The following is a 21,651-nucleotide window of genomic DNA, read 5'->3' as shown; positions in this document are numbered from 1 at the left end:
CCGCCTGCATCATCTGGCTCTACACACAGATTGCCACTTTGGTCCCTAATCGGCCCTACCCTTTCCCTGGTTATCCTCTTGCCCTTAATAAACTTATAAAACATCTTAGGATTTTCCTTTATTTTGCTCGCCAGTGTTATTTCATGGCCCCTCCTCGCCCTCCTAATTTCTCTTTTAAGTATGCCCCTGCGCTTTTTATACTCTGTCTTTAGTCTTTTGTAACTGCCAAATGCCCCCCTTTTTTTCCAAATGCATTTTTGTATATCCCTTGTCATCCAAGGTTCCCTTTGCTTGTTGGTCCCACCCTTGACCTTTACAGGAACATGTTGGCGTTGTACTCTCTCTATTTCCCCTCTGAAAGTCTCTCACTGTTTTGACGTGGATTTTCCTATAAGTAGCTGCTCCCAGTCCACTTTGGCCAGATCCTGCCTTATCATATTAAAATCGGCCTTCCCCCAATTTAGAACCCTTTTTTCCGGGCCGTCTTTGTCTTTTTCCATGACCACCTTAAATCTCACCGAATTATGGTCACTGTCGCCAAAATGCTCTCCTACTGACACTTCCACCACTTGCCCGGCTACATTCCCAAGAATTAGGTCCATTACCGCCCCCTCTCTTGTAGGACTTTCCACATGTTGGCTCAAAAAGCTCTCCTGGATGCACTTTAAGAATTCTGCACCCTCTAACCCTTTCACACTCTGACTATCCCAATTAATATTGGTGAAGTTGAGATCCCCCACTATTATTACCCTATTATTTTCGCACTTCTCTGAGATTTGCCTACATATCTGTTCCTCTATCTCCCCCTGACTGTTTGGGGGCCTATAGTACACTCCCAGCAAAGTGCTTGCCCCCTTTTTGTTTTTTAGTTCTACCCATATGGCCTCATTAGAGGAACCCGCTAATATATCGTCCCTCCTTACAGCAGTAATTGACTCCTTAATTAATATTGCAACACCCCCTCCCCTTTTACACCCCCCTCTGTCTCGCCTGAAGATTCTATACCCCGGAATATTGAGCTGCCAGTCCTGACCCTCCCTCAACCATGTCTCCGTGACAGCAACAATATCGTACTACCATGTTTTCAACAACAACTTCAGTTCATCCACCTTATTTGCAAGACTCCTTGCATTAAAATAAATGCCTTCCAGCCCTGCCATATTCCCTTTTGCCTTTACATATTTGCTCTGCCTTCCCAGCTGACTTGTTTTTTCCTCCGTATTTGGCTGTAAATCACCCCCTACTATAGCTCCACTCTGTATCCCATCCCCCTGCCAAGTTAGTTTAAACCCCCCCCCCAGCAGTGCTAGCAAACCTCCCAGCAAGGATATTGGTTCCCCTCTGGTTCGGGTGTAAACCGTCCGACTTGTACAAGTCCCACCTTTCCCAGAAGCAGATCCAGGAAACTAAAGCCCTCCCTCCTGCACCATCCCTTTAGCCACGCATTCATCTGTTCTATCTTCCTATTCCTATACTCACTAACACGTGGCACCGGGAGTAATCCAGAGATTACAACCTTTGAGGTCCTGCTCTTTAATTTTCCACCTAGCTCCCTAAATTCTTGCTGCAGGACCTCATCCCTCTTTTTACCTATGTCGTTGGTACCAATGTGGACCACGACCTCTGGCTGTTCACCCTCCCCCTCCAGAATGCCCTGCAGCCGCTCAGTGACATACTTGACCCTGGCACCAGGGAGGCAACAAACCATCCTGGATTCACGTCTACGGCCACAGAAACGCCTATCTGTTCCCCTTACTATAGAATCCCCTACCACTATTGCTCTCCCACTCTTTTTCCTCCCTTCCTGGGCAGCAGGAGCACCCCCAGTGCCAGGAAGTTGGCTGCTGCTGCCTTCCCCTGGTGAGTCATCCCCCTCAACAGTATCCAAATCGGTATACCTGTTTGAGAGGGGAATGGTCACAGGGGTCTCCTGCACTACCTGCCTGCTTCTATTGCTCCGCCTGGTGGTCACCCATTTCCTATCTTCCTGTGCAGCCCTTACCTGCGGTGTGACCAACTCACTAAACGTGTTATCCACGACCGTCTCAGCATCGTGAATGCTCAACAACCCATCCACCCGCAGCTCCAGTGCCTCAATGCAGTCTGCTAGTAGCTGCAGATGGATGCATCTCCGGCACACGTGGTCATCAGGGGCACCGGCAGTGTCCCTGAATTCCCACATAGAGCAAGAGGAGCATATCACGGGGCTGGGCTCTCCTGGCATGACCTTCCCTTTAATTAATTTTAATTAATTTACTATCACCAATTAAAGATATCTCTAAGGCGCTTGTATAGTCTACCAACAGTCCCTGCTATACCAGAAAAGAACCTAGTAACTATAAACTACAGAGTTAAAGTTTAAAAAAGAGAAATACTCACCAACCAGTCACTTACCTGCTCCCTGGTGACGTCACACTCTGATTACTTTTTACCTCTCTCCCCGCTGCTGAGTTGGTATGCCTCAACTCCCTGCTCCGTGCTCCGACTGGTCTCGGGCCTCGCTGGTTGTCGGTTTTTATACCGGGCTCCTCACCTCCCTGCTCCGTGCTCCAACTGGTCTCGGGCCTCGCTGGTCGCCGGTTTTTATACCGGGCTCCTCACCTTCCTGCTCCGTGCTCCGACTGGTCTCGGGCCTCGCTGGTCGCCGATTTTTTTGCCGGGCTCCGCACCTCCCTGCTCCGTGCTCCGACTGGTCTCGGGCCTCGCTGGTCGCCGGTTTTTATACCGGGCTCCTCACCTCCCTGCTCCGTGTTCCGACTGGTCTCGGGTCTCGCTGGTCGCCGGTTTTTATACCGGGCTCTCAAGGGATCGGAGGACCCGGTTTAATGTCTTACTAGAAAGACGGAGGCACCAACAGTGCAGCACAACCTCAGTACCGCACTGCAGTGTCAGCCTGGATTATGTGCTCAAGTCTCTGGAGTGGTGCTTGACTTTGCTGCCGCTGACCCACGGCTGACACCTACACTCAGTTCATTTGGCTGGAGAGAAATGACGGAGGTAAAGGGAAAAATTATAATGGAGTAAACCTTCAATTTGTCGTCCAACAGAAAAGCGGGCATCGTAATCCGCCGCCTGTTATAGAAACAGTCCGATTTATGTTGCCATCGATATCATAAGCATTGAACATCAGGCCTGTCTATAATGGAATGGGTCGTGGTCAGCTGTTAATCACTCTGGGTCTGTTTAAACCGGGAGTGCTCACAGTCCCGGATAATTCTGTGTCTGTTTAAAATGGCAGAGCTCAGAGGCCCGGATCATTCCGTTTTTTTAAAAGTAGAGCGATTTCAGCTTTCATGACGGAGGTGTTGAGTTTAACTAAATGCAGGGGGGCTCGTCCGGGATTTGAACCCGAGACCTCTCACACTTTAAGGCACGAAATTCCCTAAGCGAGAATCATACCCATAGACCAACGAGCCGCTGATGTTGTGCTCCAAGTTGCATTGCAATTCCCTGCGCTGGTGCAAACCGAGCTCGCAGAAGTCCTGTTCATTCAGTTATAATGTTTATCTTCTCCTCAATCCGCTTGTTTTTGCGAACAGTTTCCTTGAATCTGCTCACAATTCTCCGCATTAAAAGAGGCTTAGCAACATCAGCGGACGCGTGGCCTAATGGATAAGGCGTCTGACTGCGGTTGCGAGCGTTTGAGTTATCAGAAGATTGCAGGTTCGAATCCTGCTGCGGTCGTTTAATTAACTGGGCGACAATTTTTATGTTTTGAATCTAGCTTCAATCCGACCATTTTTGACAGTCCCTCAACTGAAGCAGCGGAAGGCCTTTGGCTTACATTAAGCTGATTGTACATTTTCAACATTGCAGATCTGTGTGCACGGGCATGATAAGCGGTGAAGTGGACTTTCTTTCAGGATATTTCTGCTTAGATGCAAAAAGCAGGAAATGGAATGGCTGAGAGCAGTGTATGCTGGAGACGAGGTGGCCGACAGGCTAAGGCGATGGACTGTTTACCCATTGCTGATCTGTACGTGAGGATTCGGATCCCATCCTCCTCATTACTTTACGTTTGAAACTGGTATACTTTCCGAGCATTTAACTGAATCTTGCCTAAAATAAGCTTTCAAATGCAATTTCGTCAGAATCCTCCTGGTCTGTGCCCCATGCATTACTCATATCTTGTTAAAATTAAAAGAGACCACTGCAATTCTTCAAATTTCTTGAATGAAGTTGGAGCAGTGATCGCGATTCGGAGATTGTCGAACTCCTCCTTTCTTCTGCTGAGATTGTCACCGAATGAAAGAGTAGAGGGACCAGAGGCAAATGATTAGGGCGTAGAAACATAAATTTCTCCTTTAGGAGGTAATGTAATTTCAAAAACATTTATCAACCCTACTGAAGAGATTTTCTGTTTTAGTGTCTTTGGTTGAGAGATAAATAATGAGCGAGAAATCCTCGTTCTTTCCGGCATACTCTCAAGGGATTGGAAGACCCGGTTTAACGCCTTACTAGAAAGTCGGAGGCACCAACAGTGCAGCACTACCTCAGTACCGCACTGGAGTCTCAGCCTGGATTATGTGCTCAAGTCTGTGGAGTGGTGCTTGACTTTGCTGCCGCTGAGCCACGGCTGACACCTACACTCAGTTCATTTGGCTGGAGAGAAATGACGGAGATAAAGGGAAAAATTACAATGGAGTAAACCTTCAATTTGTCGTCCAACAGAAAAGCGGATATCGTAATCGGCCGCCTGTTAAAGAAACAGTCCGATTTATGTTGCCATCGATTTCATAAGCATTGAAAATCAGGCCTGTCTATAATGGAATGGGTCGTGGTCAGTTGTTAATCACTCTGGGTCTATTTAAACCGGGAGTGCTCACAGTCCCGGATCATTCTGTGTCTGTTTAAAATGGCAGAGCTCACAGCCCCGGATCATTCCATTTTTTTTGAAGTAGAGTGATTTCAGCTTTCATGGCCGAGGTGTTGAGTTTAACTAAATGCGGCGGTGCTCGTCCGGGATTTGAGCCCGGAATATCTTGCATTTTAAGCAACAGAAATTTTCTAAGCGAGAATCATACCCCTAGACCAACGAGCTGCTGATGTTTTGCTGCAAGTTGCATTGCGATTCCCTGCGCTGGTGCAAACCCAGCTCGCAGAAGTCCTGTTCATTCAGTGAAAATGTTTATCTTCTCCTCAATTCGCTTCTTTTTGCGAACAGCTTCCTTGAATCTGCTCACAATTCTCCCCATAAAAAGAGGCTCAGCGATATCGGCGGCCGCGTGGCCTAATGGATAAGGCATCTGACTTCGGTTGTAAGTTTCTCAGTTTATCAGAAAATTGCAGGTTCGAGTCCTGCCACGGTCGTTTAATTAACTGGGCAACAATTTCTTTGTTTTGAATCTAGCTTCAATCCGACCATTTTTGACAGTCCCTCAACTGAAGCTGCGGAAGGCCTTTTGCTTACATTAAGCTGATTGTACATTTTCAACATTGTCGATCTGTGTGCACGGGCAGGATAAGCGGGAAGTGGACTTTCCTTCAGTGTATTTCTGCTTAGATGGAAAGAGCAGGAAATGGAATGGCTGAGAGCCGTGTGTGGTTGAGACGAGGTGGCCGAGAGGTTAAGGCGATGGACCCTTAATCTATTGCCGATCCATACGCGAGGGTTCAGATCCCATCCTCGTCGTTATTACGTTTGATACTGGTACAGTTTCCGAGAATTTAACTGAATCTTGCCTAAAATAAGCTTTCAAATGCAATTTCGTCAGAATCGCCCTGGTGCTCCTGGTCTATGCCCCATGCATTGATCATACCTTGTTAAAATTAAAAGAGACCACTGCAATTCTTCAACTTCTTGAATGAAGGTGGAGCAGTGATCGCGATTCGGAGATTGTCGAACTCCTCCTTTCTTCTGCTAAGATTGTCACCGAATGAAAGAGTAGCGGGACCAGAGGCAAATGGTTAGGGAGCAGAAACATAAATTTCTCCTTTAGGAGGCAATGTAATTTCAAAAATATTTATCAACCTTAATGATGAGATTTTCTGTTTTAGTGTCTTTGGTTGAGAGCTAAATAATGGGCGAGAAATCCTCGTTCTTTTCGGCATACTCTCATGGGATCGGAGGGCCCGGTTTAACGTCTTACTCGAAAGACGGAGGCACCAACAGTGCAGCACTTCCTCAGTACTGCACTGGGGTGTCAGCCTGGATTATGTGCTCAAGTCTCTGGAGTGGTGCTTGACTTTGCTGCCGCTGAGCCACGGCTGACACCTACACTCAGTTCATTTGGCTGGAGAGAAATGACGGAGATAAAGGGAATAATTATAATGGAGTAAACCTTCAATTTGTCGTCCAACAGAAAAGCGGATATCATAATCGGCCGCCTATTATAGAAACAGTCCGATTTTTGTTGCCATCGATTTCATAAGCATTGAAAATCAGGCCAGTCTGTAATGGAATGGGTCATGGTCAGTTGTTAATCACTCTGGGTCTATTTAAAACGGGAGTGCTCACAATCTCGGATCATTCTGTGTCTGTTTAAAATGGCAGAGCTCACAGCCCCTGTGGTGTATGTGCCTTTAAGAGCAATAATGGTGTTTGTGCCTTTAAGAGCCCCAGGTGTGCTTAATGCCGGTAATGGCCACTTGGGCGATATAAGCCTGTGTATTGTGTATATCCTTCAGAAACCCCCCCCCAGACTTGCTCAGTAAATACCTATGAACCAACTCCTGTCTTCAGTGTCTTTATCTACACACGGACACTACAGTGGTGACGAAGTGGAAACGGACTTACCTGCAATTCGGCAGCACCTCAAGGACATCGATTCCTCCAGCGTCCAGAAGACTCAAGGAAGTAAGAGAAACTGTGGTTTCACCAGCTGGCCAAGCTGGTGACAGGTACTGCGCTAATCCTTCCTGGGCGTCAGGCTGGAGTTCCAGCGGCGGGCTCTACAGCTGAGACAGGCAGCGAAATCGGAGGCAAGCAATAACGGACTGGGAGGGTGCACTAGCGAGACGGCCGGCGCGGCAAGCAGGTCAGTGTTTAGACCTCCGTCGGGAACGAGTCTCCAACAGTGAATAAACGGAAACCACAGTAAAACAGCGTTGTTATCGGTAGCAGCGGCGGGAAAGCGCGGGAAGCGCCATATCGTTGCTACGGAGAGATAAAAAAAAGCGCGGGAAGCGCCATATCTTTTCTGAAATGCCTAAATCTGGTAATATTGAGGCTTTTGATGGCGAAATAGAAGATTGGACCACGTACGTGGAAAGAGTAGAGGTTTATTGCACTGCAAATGGAATAACAGATGAAAAAAAAGCTTCAGTACTTCTGAACTTAATGGGCGCGAAGACATACAGGCTGTTACGAAATTTAATCACTCCAGCCAAACCAAAGGACAAGACTTTTAAAGAAATTGTTGATACCCTGCAGGAGCATTTAAACCCAACACCGCTGCTGATAGCGGAACGATTCAAGTTCTTCAAGAGAAATCAACACAAGAATGAAAGTAACGCTGATTACCTAACCGAATTAAGAAAGCTATCAAAGTACTGCCAATTCAGAGCAGGACTATCGGATTATCTTCGAGGCAAATTCGTTTGCGGTCTCTTAAGTGAAGGAACACAAAAAAGACTGCTTTCTGAAAAAGATTTAACATTGGACAAAGCTTTCAGTATGGCTGTATCATACGAAGCAGCAGCAAAAGGAGCTGCAGAGATACAACAAGAGACACAGGACTTCGGCACCCATAAAATGACACAGGAGTTCGGAAGATGTTATCGCTGCGGCAGATCCACCCATAACCAGAGGGACTGCTGGTTCAAGGGCAAAGCATGCAGGCAATGTGGTAAGATTGGACACATTGCACGGGTATGCCAATCTGGACAAAAAAGATCAACTGACAGAAAACAAAAAATCAATAAAGAAAAGTACAGGAAGGTACAAATGATGACGGACAATAGCTCCGAAGACCAGAATAGCGATAGCGACTCCGGAAACAAGAGAATAAGCTGTCTCAAATTACATAATGTACTTGCCAAAGAGGATTACCAACCATTTGGGTTACCCTCACAATAGCAGGGTCCCCAGTTAAAATGGAGCTAGATACAGGATCAGCTCTAACCATAATAAATCGATGAGATTACGAGAGGCTATTTTTGCATATGCCTCTAAAAGACACATCCATTATCTTAAAAACATATACAGGGCAGAAAGTCTACCCCAAAGGAAAAATAAGGGTGCCTGTGATATACAACGGCAAAGAAATACAAAAGTTGTATTTATACATTCTACAAGATGGTGGTCCACCGTTGTTGGGACGTGAATGGATAAGGAAGATACGTTTAGACTGGCACTCCATTCAGGCACTGACGGTGACCAGTAAGGAAAAAAACAATGATGACATCATACCTGAACGATTAAAAGACATCTTGGCCAACGCCAAAGAAGTGTTTCAAGAGAAACTAGGAACCTTGAAAGGCATCACCGCCTCAATAAAAGTGGAAGATACAGCAATTCCAAAATTTTTTAAGGCAAGACCGGTGCCATATGCAATACGTCCGGCAGTCGAGGCAGAGCTGAAGAATTTGGAAAAGGCAGGCGTATTATCCAAAATAGACTGAAGCGAATGGGCAACACCCATCGTTCCAGTCATGAAAAAAACATTGAAAAATAACTCTGAGGAACAGAAAAAAATTCGCATCTGTGGGGACTTTAAGGTGACTGTAAACCCGGTCCTTCACACGGTACAGTATCCTCTTCCGAGGATAGAAGATATTTTCGCCTCACTATCCGGAGGGAAACGTTTCACAAAAATTGACTTGGCACAGGCATATCTACAGATGGAGGTTGAGGAGACCTCTAAAAAATATCTCACAATAAACACACACAAAGGCCTGTACCAGTACAATCGACTGGTTTTTGGAATAGCATCAGTTCCAGCTATCTGGCAAAGAGCTATGGAGCAAGTCCTGCAAGGGATTCCGGGGACTCAATGCTACCTAGACGACATCCTTATAACAGGAGAAAACGACAACGAGCACCTTGCCAATTTGGAGCAGGTGCTCACTAGGCTGAAAGAACGGGGCCTACGAGCAAATCACCCCAAGTGCGAATTTTTCCAAAATCAGATATCATATTGTGGCCACATAATTAATAAGGAAGGGTTGCATAAGTCACCTGAAAAAATTGAAGCAGTTATAAAAGCCCCAGCACCTGAAAATGTTTCACAATTAAGGTCATTCCTGGGATTAATAAATTACTATCATAAATTTTTACCGAACTTATTAACTATTCTACACCCTCTTAATGATCTTCTACAGACAGGAGTGATTTGGAAATGGAACGAAGACTGTAAACGTGCCTTCCATAAATGTAAAGACTTAATCACATCCGAGAAAATTTTGGCTCCTTACAACCCATCACTACCAATCAGACTGGCGTGCGATGCATCCCCTTACGGCATAGGAGCAGTATTGTCCCATAGATTCCCTGATGGCTCGGAACGGCCGATAGCTTTTGCGTCACGCTCATTGAACTCAGATGAGCGTAACTATGCCCAGGTAGACAGGGAAGCACTCAGCCTGGTATGGGGAGTGAAGAAATTCAACCATTACCTACACGGACAATAATTTACCTTGCTGACTGACCATCAACCCCTCATCTCCATATTCAACCCTAAAAAAGGTGTCCCCATTATGACGGCACAAAGACTACAGAGGTGGTCCCTTTTTCTAGGGGTACACCAATACAACATTGAATACAAAGGGTCAAAACAGCATGGGAATGCTGATGGTTTATCACGCCTACCATTGCCAACGATAGAAGAGGCACCTACAGTAGACCCAGTAGAGATATTCCACTCTACCATAGTGGAATGTCTACCAGTGACAAATTCTGCCATTGAAAGGGAGACAAGAAATGACCTTACTCTCTCACGGGTCCACAATTTAACAGTGAAGGGATGGCCAGCACATGGTGAACCACTGTTGCCAGCATTCTCGCAAAGAAGAGAACAGCTATCAGTTTGCCGAGGAACCTTGATGTGTGGATCCAGAGTGGTGATTCCACCCAAACTCCAGGATAAAGCGCTAAACGAGCTTCACGAGGGGCATCTGGGTGGAGTGAAAATGAAGAACCTAGCCAGGGCGTTTGTATGGTGGCCAGGTATCGATGGAGACATCGAAGACATGACGAAGAGCTGCCTAGGATGCCAGAAGGTCCAAAATGCTCTGCCACAGGCCCCTCTACATCCATGGGAGTGCCCCTCATCTCCCTGGCAAAGGGTGCACATCGACTTTGCTGGTCCATTTATGGACTCAATGTTCTTAATCGCAGTTGATGCACACTCCAAGTGGCCGGAGGTAATAAAGATGTCCTCCACCACCACGGAAAAAACCATCACAGTATTAAGGACCATATTTGCCAGGAATGGGCTGCCGGAGCAGATTTGTTCTGATAATGGACCGCAATTTGTGTCCGAAGAATTCAGAAAGTTCTTAAAGAACAATGGGGTAAAGCACTACACGTCCGCCCCATACCATCCCGCCACCAATGGATTGGCTGAAAGGTTTGTCCAGACCTTCAACAAGGCCATCAAGGCCATGGGTAATGAAGACATAAAACTTCAGCACAAGGTGGATAACTTCTTATTTGCATATAGGAATGCAACGCATATGGTTACTAACCAAACTCCCGCCATGATGTTCTACAATAGAAACCTAAGATGCCGGCTGGATTTGGTCAAGCCCAACATCCGAAGGGACGTGGAGAACCGGCAGTTTCAGGGCATGAATGAAAGGCCAACTAGGGCCTTCCAGATAGGCCAACCGGTTTTGGCCCGGGACTACCGTACCGAGAAATGCAGCCTGGAACTACCTGCACACGATTAGGACCACTGATGTATACCGTGGACATCGGAGACAGCATAATAAGGCGCCATGCTGACCAAATCATCAAGTCATCCGAAAAGGGACAACCTACACCACCACTCTATACATCTAACGATGAAGTAGAGATACCCATGTCTACCTCCGATCCAGTGATACTGGAGCCCGATGAACCCGACACTGGCCTTCAAGCCGAATCAGCCTTGCCAGAAGAACCTACTACACCACCAGAAACTACGACACCCCCGAGGCATTATCCGGACCGAGTCAGGAAGCCTCCTGAGAGACTAACTTATAATTAATTAATACAGCAATGTATATTATTTTGCATATAACATGTAATTAATAATTACTTAAAATATGATGTACTAGTTAGCTAGAAGGGGAGAAATTGTGGTGTATGTGCCTTTAAGAGCAATTATGGTGTATGTGCCTCTAAGAGCCCCAGGTGTGCATAATGCCAGTAATTGCCACTTGGGCTATATAAGCCTGTGTATTGTGTATATCCTTTCGAAACCCCCCCCAGACTTGCTTAGTAAATACCTATGTACCAACTCCTGTCTTCAGTGTCTTTATCTACACACGGACACTACAGCCCCGGATCATTCCGATTTTTTTGAAGAAGAGCGATTTCAGCTTTCATGACCAAGGTGTTGAGTTTAACTAAATGCGGCGGGGTTCGTCTGGGAGTTGAACCCGGGACCTCTCGCATTTTAAGCCACGAAAATTCTCTAAGCGAGAATCATGCATCCTAGACCAACGAGCCGCCGATGCGTTGCTGCAAGTTGCATTGCGATTCCCTGCGCTGGTGCAAACCCAGCTCACAGAAGTTCTGTTCATTCAGTTAAAATGTTTATCTTTTCCTCAATCCGCTTCTTTTTGCGAGCAGTTTCCTTGAATCTGCTCACAATTCTCCCCATAAAAAAAGGCTCAACAGTATCGGCGGCCGCGTGGCCTAATGGATAAGGCGTCTGACTTCGGTTGCGAGTTTTTCAGTTATCAGAAGATTGCAGGTTCGAGTTCTGCCGCGGTCGTTTAATTAACTAGGCGGCACTTTTTCTGTTCCGAATCTAGCTTCAATCCGACCGTTTTTGACAGTCCCTCAACTGAAGCAGCGGAAGGCCTTTTGCTTACATTAAGCTGATTGTACATTTTCAACATTGTAGATCTGTGTGCACGGGCAGGATAAGCGGTGAAGTGGACTTTCTTTCAGGGTATTTCTGCTTAGATGCAAAAAGCAGGAAATGGAATGGCTGAGAGCAGTGTATGGTTGAGACGAGGTGGCCGACAGGCTAAGGCGATGGACTGTTTACCCATTTGCCGATCTGTACGTGAGGGTTCGGATCCCATCCTCGTCGTTATTAAGTTTGATACTGGTACACTTTCAGAGCTTTTAACTGAAACTTGCCTCAATTAAGCTTTCAAATGCAATTTCGTCAGAATCCCCCTGGTGCTCCTGGGCTGTGCCCCATGCATTACTCATATCTTGTTAAAATTAAAAGAGACCACTGCAATTCTTCAAATTCTTGAATGAAGGTGGAGCAGTGATCGCGATTCAGAGATTGTCGAACTCCTCCTTTCTTCTGTTGAGATTGTCACCGAATGAAAGAGTAGCGGGACCAGAGGCAAATGATTAGGGAGCAGAAACATAAATTCTCCTTTAGGAGGCAATGTAATTTCAAAAATATTGATCAACCCTGATGAAGAGATTTTCTGTTTTAGTGTCTTTGGTTGAGAGATAAATAATGGGCGAGACATCCTCGTTCTTTTCGGCATACTCTCATGGGATCGCAGGGCCCGGTTTAAAGTCTTATTAGAAAGACGGAGGCACCATCAGTGCAGCACTACCTCAGTACTGCACTGGGGTGTCAGCCTGGATTATGTGCTCAAGTCTCTGGAGTGGTGCTTGACTTTGCTGCCGCTGAGCCACGGCTGACACCTACACTCAGTTCATTTGGCTGGAGAGAAATGACGGAGATAAAGGGAAAAATTATAATGGAGTAAACCTTCAATTTGTCGTCCAACAGAAAAGCGGGCATTGTAATCGGCCGCCTGTTATAGAAACAGTCCGATTTATGTTGCCATCGATTACATAAGCATTGAAAATCAGGCCTGTCTATAATGGAATGGGTCGTGGTCAGTTGTTAATCATCTGGGTCTGTTTAAAGCGGGAGTGCTCACAGTCCCGGATCATTCTGTGTCTGTTTAAAATGGCAGAGCTCACAGTCCCGGATCATTCCGTTTTTTTAAAAGTAGAGCGATTTCAGCTTTCATGACCAATGTGTTGAGTTTAACTAAATGCGGCGGGGCTCGTCCGGGATTTCAACCCGGGACCTCTTTCATTTTAAGCCACAAAATTACCCTAAGCGAAAATCATACCCCTACACCAACAAGCCGCCAATGTTCTGCTGCATGTTGCATTGCGATTCCCTGCGCTGGTGCAAACCCAGCTCGCAGAAGTCCTGTTCATTCAGTTAAAATGTTTATCTTCTCCTCAATCCGCTTCTTTTTCCGAACAGTTTCCTTGAATCTGCTCACAATTCTCCCCTTAAAAAGAGGCTTACCAGTATCAGTGGCCGCGTGGCCCAATGGATAAGGCGTCTGACTTCGGTTGCGAGTTTTTCAGTTATCAGAAGAATGTTGGTCCGAGTCTTGCCGCGGTCGTTTAATTAACTGGGCGGCAATTTTTATCTTTTGAATCTAGCTTCAATCCGACCGTTTTTGACAGTCCCTCAACTGAAGCAGCGGAAGGCCTTTTGCTTTCCAAGCATTAACACTGAATCTTACGTGAAATGCAATTTCGTGAAAACTGCACTGGTGTTGCTGGTCTGTGCCCCTGCATTGCTCATATCTAGTTAAAATTGAAACATTCCACTAGAATTCCTCAACTACCTTGAACGAAGGTGGAGCAGAGACCGCGAATCGGAGAATGAGAACCCTCCCTTCCTTCTTCTGAGATTGGCACCGAATGAAAGACTAGCGGCAACAGAGGCAAATGATTAGGGAGCAGAAACATAAATATCTCCTTTGGGGGCAATTTAATTTCAAAAATATTTATCAAACTTAATGACGAGATTTTCTGTTTTACTCTCTTTGGTTGAGATATAAATAATGCGCGAGAAATTCTCGTTCTTTTCAGCATTCTCTCATGGGATCTGATGCCCCAGTTTAACGTCTTCCTAGAAAGACGACACTGCAGCACTACCTCAGTACTGCACTGGAGTGTCAGCCTGGATTATGTGCTCAAGTCATTGGAGTGGGGCTTGAGTTTGCTACCGCTGAGCCACGGCTGACAGTTCATTTGGCTTGAGTAAAATGACGGAGATAAAGGGAAAAATGATAATGGAGTAAACTTTCAACTTGGCGTCCAAGAATAAACCTGACATTGTTATAGAAACAGCGAGATTAATGTTGACATCGATTTCATAAGCATTGCAAATCAGGCCTGTCAAAAATGAGCGGGGTCGTTATCAGTTGCGAATCATTCTGGGTCTGTTTAAACCGGGAGTGCTCACAGTCCCGGATCATTCTGTGTCTGTTTGAAATGGCAGAGCTCACAATCCCGGATCACGCCTTTATTTTTTAGAAGTAGAGCGATTTCAGCTTTGATGACCGAGTTGTTGAGTTTAACTAAACGCGCCAGGGCTCGTCCGGGATTTGAACCTAGGACCTCTCGCATTCTTAAATCGTCAAATACCCAAAGCGAGAATCATACATCTAGACCAACGAGCCACCGATGGGTCTTTCTACTTAGGTACAGAAAGCAGGAAATGGAATGTCTGAGAACAATGCGTCGGCGAGACGAGGTGGCCGAGAGGTTAAGGCGATGGACTGCTAATCCGTTGCGTGCTACACGTGTGGGTTTGAATCCCATCATCGTCATTACTGTGTTACATGTTTGCTGCTGATGCACTTTGCTGATGCAATTTGCTGATGCAGTGCATCTTGCAGATGGTACACACTGCAGCCACAGTGCACCGGTGGTGGAGGGATTGAATGTTGAAGGTGGTGGATGGAGTGCCAATCAAGCGGGCTGCTTTATCCTGCATGGTGTCGAGCTTCTTGAGTGTTGTAGGAGCTGCACTCATCCAGGCAACTGGAGAGTATTCCATCACACTCCTGACTTGTGCCTTGTAGATGGTGGAAAGGCTTTGGGGAGTCAGGAGGTGAGACACTCGCCACAGAATTCCCAGCCTCTGGCCTGCTCTTGTAGCCACAGTATTTATATGGCTGGTCCAGTTCAGTTTCTGATCAATGGTGACCCCCAGGATGTTCATAGTAGGGGATTCAGCGATGGTAATGCCATTGAATGTCAAGGGGAGATGGTTAGAGTCACGCTTGTTGGAGATGGTCATTGCCTGGCACTTGTGTGGTGCGAATGTTACTTGCCACTTATCAGCCCAAGTCTGAATGTTGTCCAGGTCTTGCTGCATATCGACACGGACTGCGTCAGTATCTGACGAGTCTCGAATGGTGCTGAACAGTGTGCAATCATCAGCGAACATCCCCACTTCTGACCTTATGATGGAGGGAAGGTCATTGATGAAGCAGCTGAAGATGGTTAGGCCTAGGACACTGCCCCGAGGAACTCCTGCAGTGATGTCATGTGATTGAGATGAATGACCTCCAACAACCACAGCCAACTTCCTTTGTGCTAGGTATGATTCCAACCAATGGGGAGTTTTCCCCTTGATTCCCATTGACTACAGTTTTGCTAGGGCTCCTTGATGCCACTCTCGATCAAATGCTGCCTTGATGTCAAGGACATTCACTCTCACCTCACCTCTTGAGTTTAGCTCTTTTGTCCATGTTTGGACCAAGGCTGTAATGAGGTCAGGAGCCGAGTGGCCCTGGTGGAACCCAAACTGGGCGTCAGTTAGCAGGGTATTGCTGAGTAGGTGCCGCTTGATAGCACTGTCAACGACACCTTCCATCACTTTGCTGATGATTGAGAGTAGACTGATGGGACGGTAATTGGCCGGGTCGGATTTGTCCTGCTTTTTGTAGACAGGACATACTTAGGCAATTTTCCACATTGCCGGGTAGATACCAGTGTTGTAGCTGTACTGGAACAGCTTGGCTAGGGGTGCAGCTAATTCTGGAGCACAAGTCTTCCGTACTATTGCCGGAATGTTGTCAGGGCCCATAGCCTTTGCAGTATCCAGTATCTTCAGCCGTTTCTTGACATCACGTGGAGTGAATTGAATGGGCTGAAGACTGGCATCTGTGATGCTGAGGCCCTCAGGAGGAGGCCGAGATGGATCATCCACTCGGCACTTCTGGCTGAAGTTAGTTGCAAATGCTACAGCCTTGACTTTTGCACTGACGTGCTGGGCTCCACCATCATTGAGGATGGGGATATTTTTGCAGCCTCCTCCTCCTGTTAACTGTTTGATGCTGATGCACTTTCCAAGCATTTCACTGAATCTTACTTAAAATGCAATTTCGTGAAAGCTGCACTGATGTTGCTGGTCTGTGCCCCTGCATTGCTCATGTCTTGTTAAGATTAAAACATTCCACTGGAATTCCTCAACCACCTTGAATGAAGGTGGAGCAGAGATCGCAAATCGAAGATTGAGAACCCTCTCTTCCTTCTTCTGAGATTGGCATCGAATGAAAGACTAGCGGCAACAGAGGCAAATGATTCGGGAGCAGAAAAATAAATTTCTCCTTTGGGGGCAATTCAATTTCAAAAATATTTATCAAACTTAATGACGAGATTTTCTGTTTTACTGTCTTTGGTTGAGAGATAAATAATGCGCGAGAAATCCTCGTTCTTTTCAGCATTATCTCATGGGAACTGAAGCCCCAGTTTAATGTCTTAATAGAAAGACGGCACTGCTGACAGTGCAGCACTCCCTCGGTACTGCACTGGAGTGTCAGCCTGGATTGTGTGCTCAAGTTCTGGAGTGGGGCTTGAGTTTGCTGCCGCTGAGCCACGGCTGTCAACTAAACTCAGTTAATTTGGCTGCAGTAAAATGACGGAGATAAAGGGAAAAATGATAATGGAGTAAACTTTCAACTTGGCATCCAAGAATAAACCGGGTATCGTTATAGAAACAGCGCGATTTATGGTGCCATCAATTTCATAAGCATTGCAAATCAGGCCTGTCTATAATGGGCGGGGTCGCGGTCAGTTGCGAATCATTCTGGGTATGTTTAAACCGGGAGTGCTCACAGTCCCGGATCATGCCGTTTTTTTTCGAAGGAGAGCGATTTCAGCTTTGATGACCGAGTTTTTGAGTTTAACAAAATGTGTGAGGGCTCGTCTGGGATTTGAATCCGGGACCTCTCGCATTTTAAATCGTGAAATACCCAAAGCGACAATCATACCCCTAGACCAACGAGCCGCCCATGTCATCTTCGCATTTGCATTGAGTTTCACTGCGCTGGTACGAATCCAGTTCGCAGAAGACCTGTTTATTCAGTTGAAATATTATTATCTTTTCCTCAATCCACTTCTTTTTTCGAGCAGTTGCCTTGAACCTGCTCACAATTCACCCCATATAAAGAGATTCAGCAGCATCAGCGGCCGCATAGACTAATCGATAATGCTTCTGACTTCGGTTGCGAATTCTTCAGTTATCAGAAAAGTTCAGGTTCGCGTCCTGCCACGGTTGTTTAATTATCTGGGCGACACTGTTTCTGTTCTGAATCTGGCTTCAAACTGACCATTATTGACAGTCCATCACCTGAAGCAACGGAAGGCCTTTTGCTTACATTAAGCTGATTGTACATTTTCAGCATTGCAGATCTGTGTGCACGGGCAGGATAAGCGGTGAAGTTGACTTTCTTTCAGGGTATCCTACTTAGATGCAAAAAGCAGGAAATGGAATGTCTGAGAGCAGTGCATCGGTGAGACGAGGTGGCCGAGAGGCTAAGGCAACGGACTGCTAATCCATTGTGTGCTGCACGCGTGGGTTGGGATGCCATCCTTCTCGTTACTGTGTTAAATGTTTAAAAACAAAAAAATTAAATCATCGATGGGATGTGGACGTCGCTGGCTGGCTAGGCCTGCATTTGGAGCCCATCCCTAATTGCCCTTGAGGGGATGGTGGTGACCGTCTTCTTGAGCCGCTGCAGTTCATATGGTGTAGGTACACCCACAATGCTGTTAGGAAGGGAGTTTCAGGATTTTGGCCCAGCGACAGTGAAGGAACGGCGATACAGTTCCAAGTCATCATGTTGTGTGGCTTGGAGGGGAACTTGTAGGTGGTGATGTTCCCATGCGTCTGCTGCCCTTGTCCTTCTAAGTGGTAGAGGCCGCGGGTTTGGAAGGAGCTGTTGAAGGAGCTTTGGCGAGTTGCTGCAGTGCACCTTGTAGATGGTACACACTGCAGCCACAGTGCGCCGGTGGTGGAGGGAGTGAATGTTGAAGGTGGTGGATGGATTGCCAATCAAGCAGGCTGCTTTATCCTGAATGGTGTTCAGCTTCTTGAGTGTTGTTGGAGCTGCACTCATCCAGGCAAGTGGAGAGTATTCCATCACACTCCTGACTTGTGCCTTGTAGATGGTGGGAAGGCTTTGCGGAGTCAGGAGGTGACACACTCGCCGCAGAATTGCCAGCCTCTGGCCTGCTCTTGTAGCCACAGTATTTATATGGCTGGTCCAATTCAGTTTCTGATCAATGGTAACCCCCAGGATGTTGATAGTGGGGGATTAAGCGATGGTAATGCCATTGAATGTCAAGGGGAGATGGTCAGAGTCTCGCTTGTTGGAGATGGTCATTGTCTGGCACTTGTGTGGTGCGAATGTTACTTGCCACTTGTCAGCCCAAGTCTGAATGTTGTCCAGGTCTTGCTGCATATGGACACAGACTGCATCAGCATCTGACGAGTCTCGAATGGTGCTGAACAGTGTGCAATCATCCCCACTTCTGACCTTATGATGGAGGGAAGGTCATTGATGAAACCGCTGAAGATATTTTGGCCTAGGACACTGCCCTGAGGAACTCCTGCAGTGATGTCATGTGATTGAGATGAATGACCTCCAACAACCACAGTCAACCTCCTTTGTGCTAGGTATGATCCCAACCAATGGAGAGTTTTCCCCTTGATTCCCATTGACTTCAGTTTTGCAGGTTTCTCTAGTTGTGTTTATCTTTCATTCTTCATCTATGAGCTGTTTCTAAATCCGTGAGTTTGTGCTGCTTTGTGGGTGAGCGGCAAACTTGTAGATATGTGCCGTTCGCTCTCCCAGATTGAGAATGTGGAAAATGTGGAGCAGTCTTCTGTAAACAAGCGGATTTACATATTTACCTCACAGTTTCCGCACATCTGGAACTGAATTCCCGCTTTTAATTATAAAATCGCGGAATTTTTGACAGTTATTGTTTTAAATCTTCTGCAATGTCGCCAAACTGAGGGAATTGGGGATTTTTGATTAAAGAGCGGGGGCTCATCCGGGATTTGGGTCCTCACCTCTCGCTTTTAAATCAATGGATTTTTCTGTGCGAGAATCATACCGCTAGACGCTATCTTTCAATGTCTCACGTCTCTGTGTCTTGTCTCTCTGTGTTTTCCACTGATGGACGTCTCAGGCTTCCTTCAACTGCCAAGTCTGATCTAACCTGCCGCACCAGCAGGAAAGGGTAAAGAAAGAAACAATGACTGAGACGGCAGGGGACGTATTTAAAAAGTCATATTCGAATTTTCAGACCGAACCCGGTGAAGTCAGGATGATATTGTTGACTTGAAATATTTCGGGTACCATTTGATATTGCTGTACATTTTATAGGAACTCGAGATTGGAAGGACAGAAGCAGTCTGAAAGAAATCTTACAGCTTCGTTTACCAGCGGCTTGTTTGTCTCGGAGTTTGAATCTCGCTCGAGGGGTTTCATTGGTTGCTATGGGAGAGGTTCCCAGATTCAAACGCTGTCTTTGTACAGTTGCAGAATGTGCACAGATTGAAGCTGACATGATAATTGTTTACAACTCAACTGACCTCATTGGCGATTCTCAGTCCTTGAAGGACATCAATGTGGTTTTGCTTTAAAAGTTCATCACCGAAACCTGACTGAACAGCGACTTCTGTCAGGACTCAAACCCACAACCTTTGAATGACCTTTCCAGCCATTACACTAGAAAGGCCAATGCGCTACCCATTGCGCCACAGAGCCGATTACGGCAGATGACGCTGAATCGATGAGATTGAGCTTCTTTGTGGGTGACCGGGAGACTTGACGATATGTTCAGATGATTTCCCTGTAAATAATTGCCAGCTCCGTCTTTTCCCAAAGTTTGTACAAACGTATTAATGAGAGGATCAGATACATCGCTTGGGGAAAATCGTCCACTAAACATTGAATGTTAACAGTATTTATTGTGAGCGGTTTAGATTTATTCTGGTATAAAAGTCGCCGCGATCTGGGCCTGATTCGAGCAGGCGGTCTTATGATCTGGAGTCAGACGGGTTCCCGAAATCCTATTGCATCTCAAATACCCTCATATACAGGCTCTTCCATTATAGGGTGGTACTTTGAGATGCCACACCAACAATTCTAACTGTGTGACACATGAAGGCTTTCAAACCCCCGCCAGGTCCCGCGGGGTGTGAGACAGCCTTGCGAAGCAGCATTCCCTATCAGTGCCCATATCTCGCTTGCTTCTGCCGACTGCTGCCAGTTAAAAGCAACAAATACATTTGCAGGTACAGGGCACAAAGAATCATCAGGGAAAGAGGCATGAACTCAAAATCCAAATTAGAGCGACAGGATCAGAGGGTCAGTTAATGTCCTGGGGTGAGCACCTCCGTCAGAGCGGCAAACAAATAGGTTTAAGAGAGAGAGAATCTATTTCCTCTGTTGGGAGGGTCCAGCACAATGGGGCACAACCGTAAAATCAGAGCTACCCCGTTCAGGGATGATGTAAGGAAGCGTTTCTTCACACAGACGGTAGTAGGAATCTTGAACTCTCTTCCCGAAACAGTTGTTCAGGCTGGGGATCAATTGACAATTTCAAAATGAGATCGATAGGTTTGTGTTCGGCGAGGATGTGAAAGTTTATGGAATCATCGAAGGTAGCTGGATTTCAGATGCAGATCTGCCATGATCTAATTGAATAGCGAGCAGGCTCGAGGGCCTGAATGGCCTCCTGCTGTTTCTATGTTCCTCTGACAGTAACAGGACAGAAACGTCAACAGCTGCAAACATACATCGCATTTTATTCATATTTAACAGCAAAAATATCCAGGCCGTGCGCAACTATGCTGTGGTCAGAAGACTTACGTGAAGCCGACGTGTGGCGCTGTGATGGTATCATGGTTAGTGCCCTGCATTGTGACCGCAGTAACCTCGGTTCAAACTTAAATCACGTCACAGCTCGCTTTGCATCTTCTGTCCTCTGCGGAACCTGCTAATGGAACAGACTGAAAAATCAATCTTTACGACATTAAAAATGATGTTTTGTTGGCGGTGAAAAGCTATTTACTCCTTTTAAACCCGCGCTCTCACATGCCTGACCTTGATGCTCCATAATTCAAACCCGCCTCTTCTCCCAGCTTTTTCTTCTTCAACAATCAGTAGCCATTCTTTACTTGCCTCCTAACATTTCATTGTCACTTGCCTGCGGTATTACCTTAATCTAACATTCACTTTCATGTGCTTACGTGGTTAATTTCTCTCTGCTACCACCGCGGTTCATGGCGGCACATGTCCCATTCGCAGCAATGTACAACCAGTCGATACATTTAGATCTGTGTGACCACTTGACAGATAAGCGCTGCGAAAGCAGGACTGGACTTTAGAAGGACAGCGGCGGGATTGTTCACGAAATTTCCTTGGAGAATCTTGTGATATCTTGTTAACTGAAGAAGTGGGTTCTGT

The 21,651-nt window shown here is 46.3% G+C and overlaps 1 non-coding gene across 1 annotated transcript; it reads left to right on the top strand.

Moving 5' to 3' along the window:
- The first annotated feature begins 3,594 nt into the window (after nt 1-3,594).
- On the top strand, nt 3,595-3,684 carry trnar-gcg (transfer RNA arginine (anticodon GCG)). Its single transcript is given in 2 exon segments — nt 3,595-3,631; nt 3,649-3,684. It is a non-coding gene; the product is annotated as a tRNA-Arg (tRNA).
- The last annotated feature ends 17,967 nt before the right edge of the window (nt 3,685-21,651 follow it).

This window comes from Somniosus microcephalus, unplaced genomic scaffold, assembly GCF_052327205.1.
Source record: "Somniosus microcephalus isolate GS21.2 unplaced genomic scaffold, FLI_Smic_1.0 unresolved_chr1, whole genome shotgun sequence".
Lineage (NCBI taxonomy): Eukaryota > Metazoa > Chordata > Chondrichthyes > Squaliformes > Somniosidae > Somniosus > Somniosus microcephalus.
Note: the sequence above shows the minus strand (reverse complement) of the source record. Positions and strands in the feature narration are given on the sequence as shown.